Genomic DNA, 8303 nt, shown 5'->3' on the forward strand with positions numbered 1-8303 from the left:
AAACCTTCAGCTCTCCCTTCAATTCCACAAGTTGTCTAGTATCTTCTTACTTGTCTGTCGATTTTTCTGTCTGTTGCTTAAGTTACTGCAATGGATAGCTGTTGCTTGCAATCAAAGGACTCTAGCGTTGCCCAGTTACTGAGTAAGGATGTGATCCTGAGCAAGTTCCTTCCGCTCTTTGAACAATCAATATTCTTATCTGCATAATGGGCATGATAAATTAGGTTGAATGTCTCTGTACATGAATAGGTGCGAGAGCATAAAGGAGATGATCAACAAATTTTTTAAAAGGAATCAGTATGTTAAGCTTTGTGCTAAGCCAAGGGAACCACAAAGATAAATGAGACAGTGTGTTAGGATTCCACTCTGTTGTTCTGGGCATCTAACTTTTTATATAATTAGGATAGCAGCCAGTAATTGAAAACTTTCTCTATTGAAATAAGAAATTTTACTCTACAGTTGGACAGAAATGGTGGGAGACCACATAAGGGCTCATAAAGGGGGATGTCTTGAGTGTGAGTATTTGCTGCAAGCAAGCCCCTTGGTACTTATGAGCACCCTCTGACATCCCTGATGAAAGGATGAGCACATTGTTGCTGGCTTGCCCAGAACAGCTCCTAGCACATCTCAAAGCCTTGAGCCTTGACTGATCAGTGCTTGGCTAAGCCAGGGCAGTCATTGGTGGTTTGGCACAGTTTTATTCTTGGCACTGACACCAATGATACCTTGCAGATTTCAAAGCTCTTACACACAGCTAGATACTTAGCCTGAATTCAGAAAATAAAGTAAGAAATGCTACCTCATCACCTTTTCTATTCTTCTATGCAGACCCCAGGTAATAACCACTGTGAGTATATAGTTGAAAATGTGGCTTATAGCCCAGAATCACCTTACCTGACATCCAGTTGTTTATGCACCATCAGCCTTAAGAGGGGGAATATATAAGACTGAGCTTTTCTTCTGAATTAAAAAGAAAAATTAAGCTATATTGAGCATCATATTTTACATACCTTTTCTTCTTTAACTCACAAGAACCCAGTAATATAAGCATTATTACTACAGTGTTTCAGTTGGGGAAACTGAGGCCTAGGATCTACAAAGAGGCAATACAAAGATTCATATCCAGATTCCCTGGTGCCAGCCTCTTGGCTTATCTTAACCATCATACACTCTGCCTCTTGCCTCTCTTCTTGGTAATGGGAAGGGGGTAAGGAAATAGCTAAATAATCCGATACAATATTAATAACTGTTCTTTTGTGCTGTTTGGCATCATTACGCAGGATCTGTAACTCATGACCCCGATAACATTCTCATCTGAGTATAGGCATAGAAATAATGTCCCCCTTAGCCTTCCATTTTCTATACCTTCCGATATCCAGCTGTCAGTTACCTACAGTAACATTTTGAATTCCAGATGGTCTCACTCTAATATTCAGGGAATGTTGGAGCCGAATTTCTCTTGGAGCCGATTTTCTCTCTTCCTCCTTTCATGCTAGGGTAGAAACTCCATTTAATATTGAACTGTGCAGGACCTAAATAGAATGTCAAACCAGATACTCAGGCTAAATCTTATGCATTATAAAGCTAAACATATTTTGAGCAACTAATTCTCTGCTAGTCAATTGTACTGGCAGAAAATATCCAATCACACCTCCAGGCTAGAATAAAATGAGTGTACAACTGAAGAAAGTCCTTGAGAGTTATTACGATACTAGCTATTGGGTTTTCTTGAAGCCTTCCAATTTCCTCCTATTATAATAATCACCACTTAGAACCAACTATGTGCCAGGCACTGTGCAAAATTCTATACAAATACTATTCTACATATTCAAAAGAACAACAAGAGAAAAATAATAGATACCTCTATTACCCTGAGAAAATCAGGACATAGAAATTTGCCCAAACAAATGGTGCAATCAGGACTTAAACCCAGGTAAGTGACTCCAAAGCCTATATTTCTAAGCACTGATCTAGATGACTTCTACTCTCCCAAGAAAGGAAGCATTACTAGTTTCATAAATCATTCCACCTATGTGCTCAGTGTCATGCACTTTACAAATATTCAGATAAATTCCACCTCCCTCACTCCCACTTATCAGGCAATAGAGGAAATGTATAAAAATATCCAGCCACATTTGTCAAACATGATCTGTTTTTCACCAACACAGTAGAGACTCAGTAGATTTCCACTGATATCAGCTGAGAAAATAATCAATTCTGCTGCAAACTCACCTTGCACATAATGTCATTCATTTGCCCTTGTAAATGATTTAATAGACCTTCTGGGGACTGAACTATTCATCCTATAAAAGGCCAACATTAAGAAATGTGAGAAAGTGCTAGAAAGGTTAGGCTTTTCAAAAGTAAGTAGACTCTCCTTATACCTGTGTAAAGTGGATGATTTAATTAATAGAGCAGGAATATATTGGGAGCTTAAGTTAGACCTAGAATCCTCAGGGGCATGAATTCTTGAGTCAGCAAGAGAGAGTCAGTGCCTCAAGGCTGAGATATCAGTCAAACCTCTGTCCTCCACTTTTCTGGGGTATAAAGTGTTTTTTGTTTGTTTGTTTGTTTGTTTTCCTCTTTTCCCTATGCAACAACGCAGCAGCAGATCCAAAATAACTCTATCTCTACTGTAGAGACCCATCAGCGATGCTAACTCCACTCATGATGTAACTGCTTGATATTTGGTCAAAATTACCTCTTTTTCATAGAATGTAGCTTAGATTTTCCTCCTATGCATTCGCTAAAAGCAAAAGTAACCACCTTAACACCTGTCATATAAAGAAGACATTTTATTTTCCTCAAACAAAATAATACTTATAATAGAAAACAACAATCATAACAAAAATAAAGCAGCCAAAATCCAATAAGAACAAAACCACTATGTGCTTTAGCCATGCTGGGTCCTGACTAGGATTGCCTTAAGCAAGTGTTGGTATCTCACCTTACATCATCCCCTTTTTCCTATTAGTTGCTGTGTTGCTGAGTCTATTATTCAACTATCAAAAAGCCAAAAAGAAAATTATGAGGCAGTTTCTGATTACACAAATATCTAATGTCCACATTGTCTCTAACAGTTTATTCAGATTGCCAATGACTTTAGAATTTAGAAGGTATCATTCAAAATGACCTAGGATTAGGGTGTAGAAGACCATCATTTCCAATGTATCCCTAAGAAGGGTACACTGGATAAGCTACAGAAGTCTGAGGGTGCAAGGAAACCTAAAAAGCTAAATTCCAGAAAGTGGTAAGACCTTCCTAACAGAGGAAAACAATTACTTTAACCCTGGTAGTATTGGGGGAGGAAGGAAAATCTAGTAAAATGCTAATGAAGATAAACTAGCCTAACTTCCAATAGATTTTTAATGACTGGATGCAAGCATCATGAGAGATTATAATCCCAAGAAGCCTCAAACACAGAGAAACTTTGCACCCATTCTCCAGTTCTTTCCCAGAGGCTTTTTCTGGGTGCTTGAGTGTGTTATTCTGATGAATAGCAGCAGTGCAGGAGAACTAAGAGAAAGTCATCCAGGTGATCTCAGGTTTTCAACAAGTTGGTTCTACAACTTTCAATGGTGCCCCAAAGGCTGAATGTGGGGCAGGAGGACTAAGAGAAATTCCATAAAGTTTATGCTTTAATAAAGCATAAACATTTCATTTTATTTTTCAACTGTCTCTCTATTATGTATATATATAAAACACTAAACTATATATTACATATTATATTTTACATAACATATATGTTATCACATACAACTTAAAAAGTCCTGGCTGATAAGGAATATGTTTTTAAGACATGTAAATGTGGTTGGAAATAAATAAATTTCTAAACAGCACCAAAATTCAAAATGCCATGAGAGGCTCTGAGACAGAGATCCCAGAAGTCTTACCAGTACTCACATCTCAAGTCCTTGTGAAGTTAAAATTTTTCAGGTGAACTGAATCAAACTAATGCTGCATCAAAGCTAAAACTAGATTAGATTGACTCAGCTCCCAACACCACTTGCCACACAGAATAAGGAACATGTCATTTTCTGGAGGCAAATATTGCTTACTTATGTCTCTCCTCATCTTTTGCACATAGTACGTAATACACAGTAAAAAAAAAAAAAAAAAAAAGAGAGACACTGAAGAAGGAAGAACATGTGACCCATGGTCAGTATAAGAAATAATCGATAGAGACATACTCAGAGCTAAACCAAATGTTAGCAGTATAACATAGAGAATTTAAAGAATGATAAAATGTAGGTTAAAAACTAGAATAAATGGTGGACAAGATGTGTGAACAGATGGGGAATTTCAGCAAAGTAATAGGAACAATAAAAAAAAATTCAATTTCATCGTCTTTCAAATGAAGGTGCCCAAAGTTATTAAGTAATTTGCCTGAGGTCACATAACTAATCAGAAAATAACCAAAACTTTAAAAAAATCCATTTTTCCCGGATGATCTGCCTCCTCTCACACCTCAGCCTCCTGTTTTTCCATCTGTATTTTCTTTAAAGACCTCGTTTCTTTCTATAATAGGGAGCAGAACCCATCCAATCATCTTTTGGAGAGATGAGGAAACTGGGCTTTCCTGAAGCCGTCTGACCTAGCGTACCTGTTCATTTCAGCTGAGGAGCTGTCACACTGCTAAGTTCTGAAATGGAAATCTTGCTGTAGGTCTTAAACCAAGGTTTACATGGGAAAAGTTTAAAATTTCCTTTATCTCTACTACTTTTATTAATGATAAGGCTACTGGTGACCTAGAATAGAAAGCATGAGTCTTTACTCCCTTTCCAGGCTCAAAACCCAGCATAGCAGGTCCAAGCTGTGATGGGAAAATCTGTAGGCCCATGACTCATTTGCTCTTCAGAGGGGAGCCCCCAATTTTCCTTTGAAAAATCTCCCTTATCCTACTTAGAGTCCAAAATGTTTATGTAGTATTGGTTTCATCTCAACTCCAGCTTCTATGGGGGACAAGTTATTAATTTGGCTTCTGTAAGCATTTCATTGCCTCCTTACTCACCCAACTACTACGGTTGGATCAAGAATGGGTCCATACCCAATATGAGCCTTTGAGACACAATCTGGGTTTTATTAGTAGGACTTGTGTATTTTGTTGAAAAATAGAGGCATAGTTCCTCTTTTTGCTAAACCTGGACATGTAGAAATATAAGGTCTCAGTTTCTATGAGCTGTATGTAGAAGAATTTTACTTGAGAGTGATACTAACAGAAAGGGAAGATAAGGCTAGAGGAAAAGAAAGAAAGTCCCTGTTACTTGGTATCACTGCTGAATCAAGCATGAACATTTCCTTTTATTTTTAAACTCTCTCTCTATATATAATATATATATATAAAACATTAAACTATATGTTACATGTTATTTTTTACATAAAGTATATATTATATACAGTTTAAAAAGTCCCAGCTAAGCAAGCCACATGTAGAAGAATGAAACTGGGTCCCCATCCCTAACCTTATAGAAAAATCAACTCAAGATGGATAAAAGACTTAAATCTAAGACCTGAAACCATAAAAATTCTGGAAGATAACATTGGAAAAACTCTTCTAGGCATTGACTTGGCAATGAATCCATAATTAAGAACGCAAAAGCAAATGCAACAAAAACAAAAATAAATAGATGGGATGTAATTAAACTAAAAAGCTTCTGCACAGCGAAAGAAATAATCAGCAGAGTTAACAGAGAACCCCAGAGTGGGAGAAAATATTCACAAACTATGCATCTGAAAAAGAACTAATATCCATAATCTACAGGTAACTCAAACAATTCAGAAGGCAAAGACAAATAATTCTATCAAAAAGTGGGCAAAGGAATGAATAGACAATTTTCAAAATAAGATATATAAACAACCAAAAAACATATGAAAAAATGCTCAATATCACTAATGATCAGGAAAATGCAAATTAAAACCACAATGAGATACGACCTTACTCCTGCAAGAGTGACCATAATTAAAAAGTGAAGAAACAATAGATGCTGGTGTGGATTTGTTGAAAAGGGAACACTTTTACACTCCTGGTGGGAATGTAAATTAGTACAACCACTATGGAAAACAGTATGGAGATTCCTTAAAGAACTAAAAGTAGAACTACCATTCAATCCAGCAATCCCACTACTGGATATCTACCCAAAGGAAAAGAAGTTATTATATGAAAAAGACACATGCACACACATGTTTATAGTGGCACAATTTGCAATTGCAAAAATGTGGAACCAATCTAAGTTCCCATCAGCCAAGTGGATAAAGAAAATGTTGTGTATATGCACGATGGAATACTACTCAGCCATAAAAAGAAACGGAATAATGTCTTTTCAGCAACTTGGATGGAGCTGGAGACCATTATTCTAAGTGAAGTAACTCAGGAATAAAAAACTAAATACCATATGTTCTAAGTGGGAGGTAAGCTATAAGGATGCAAAGGCATAAGAATGTTATAATGGACTTTGAGGACTTAAGGGGGAAGGGTAGGAAGGTAGGAGGTAGGTTAGGGATAAAAGACTACATATTGGAGCAAGAAGCAGCTTCTCCACTCCTTCTGGAATTTCTGCCTGGTTCAGCCCTCTCAGCTCCTCGAGCTTCTCCTAAGTGGGCAGCAGCAGCTTCTGAGGTGGCCTGGGTGGAGGCTATGGTGGGACCAGCAGTATGGGAGGCATCACCACTGTCCCCGTCAACCAAAGCCTGGTGAGCCCCCTTAACCTGGAGGTGGACCCCAACATCCAGGCCATGCGCACCCAGGAGGAGCAGATCAAGACCCTCAACAACAAGTTTGCCTCCTTCATCTACAAGGTAAGGTTCCTAGAGCAGCAGAACAAGATGCTGGAGACCAAGTGGAGCCTCCTGCAGCAGCAGCAGACGGCTAGGAGAAACATGGACAACATATTTGAGAGCTACATCAATAACCTTAGGTGGCAGCTGGAGACTGGGCCAGGAGAAGCTGAAGCTGGAGGCGGAGCTTGGCAACATGCAGCCACTGGTAGAGGACTTCAAGAACAAGTATGAGGATGAGATCAATAAGCGTACAGAGATGGAGAATGAATTTGTCCTCATCAGGAAGGATGCAGATGAAGCTTCCATGAACAAGGTAGAGCTGAGGTCTCGCCTGGAAGGGCTGACTGACGAAATCAACTTCCTCATGCAGCTATATGAAGAGGAGATCCGGGAGCCGCAGTCCCAGATCTCAGACACGTCTGTGGTGCTGTCCATGGACAACAGCCGCTCCCTGGACATGGACAGCATCATTGCTGAGGTCAAGGCACAGTAGGAGGAGATCGCCAACTGCAGCCGGGCTGAGGCCAAGAGCATGTACCAGATCAAGTATGAGGAGCTGCAGACGCTGGCTGGGAAGCACGGGGATGACCTGCGGCGCACAGAGTGAGATCTCCTAGATATAGGAGAACATCAGCCAGCTCCAGGCTGATGTTGACCAGAGGGCTTCCCTGGAGGCCGCCATCGCAGATGCCGAGCTGCACGGGGATTTGGCGGTTAAGGATGCCAACACCAAGCTGTCGGAGCTGGAGGCCGCCCTGCAGCGGGCCAAGCAGGACATGTGGCAGCTGCGTGAATATGAATACCAGGTGCTGATGAACGTCAAGCTGGCCCTGGACATAGAGATCGCCACCTACAGGAAGCTGCTGGAGGGCAAGGAGAGCCGGCTGGAGTCTGGGATGCAGAACAGGAGTATCCATAGGAAGACTACCAGTGGCTATGGAGGTGTGCTGAGCTCAGCCTATGCGGACCTCACAAGCCCGACCTCAGCTATGGCCTGGGCTCCAGCTTTGGCTCTGGCGCTGGGTCCCGCTCCTTCAGCCGCACCAGTTCCGCCAGGGCCGTGGTTGTGAAGATGATCGAGACCCGCGATGGGAAGCTGGTGTCCGAGTCCTCTGACATCCAGCCCAAGTGAAAAGCTGTGGCAGCCTCTCTCAGCCTGACCCTCCTGCGGCTGCCCCATAGCCCATAAGGGAGCTGCTGTGCAGGGGAGCACAGGGAACAGAAGACCCACCTCAGGCTCAGCCCTAGCCTTCAGCCCACCCACGGGGGAGTTTTCTGCCTGGGGCACCCCCCCTTGCCCATGCCTCCAGGTACAAAACAATTCAGTTGTTCTTTTTCTTCCCCCAAAATAAAAGCTCAGCTAGCTCTGCCAAAAAAACAAACAAAACAAAAACACTACATATTGGAGACAGTGTACACTGCTCAGGTGATGGGTGCACTAAAATCTCAGAAACAACCACTAAAGAATCTATCCATGTAACCAAAGACCACCTGCTCCCTAAAAACTATTGAAACAAAAATAAAAA

General features: G+C 40.7%; 1 pseudogene; it reads left to right on the forward strand.

The window, feature by feature from the left end:
- Window positions 1–6883: 6883 nt before the first annotated feature.
- LOC129032881 (keratin, type II cytoskeletal 8-like) lies at window positions 6884–7909 on the forward strand (annotated as a pseudogene).
- Window positions 7910–8303: the final 394 nt, after the last annotated feature.

Source organism: Pongo pygmaeus, chromosome 2 (genome assembly GCF_028885625.2).
Source record: "Pongo pygmaeus isolate AG05252 chromosome 2, NHGRI_mPonPyg2-v2.0_pri, whole genome shotgun sequence".
Taxonomy (NCBI): Eukaryota; Metazoa; Chordata; class Mammalia; order Primates; family Hominidae; genus Pongo; species Pongo pygmaeus.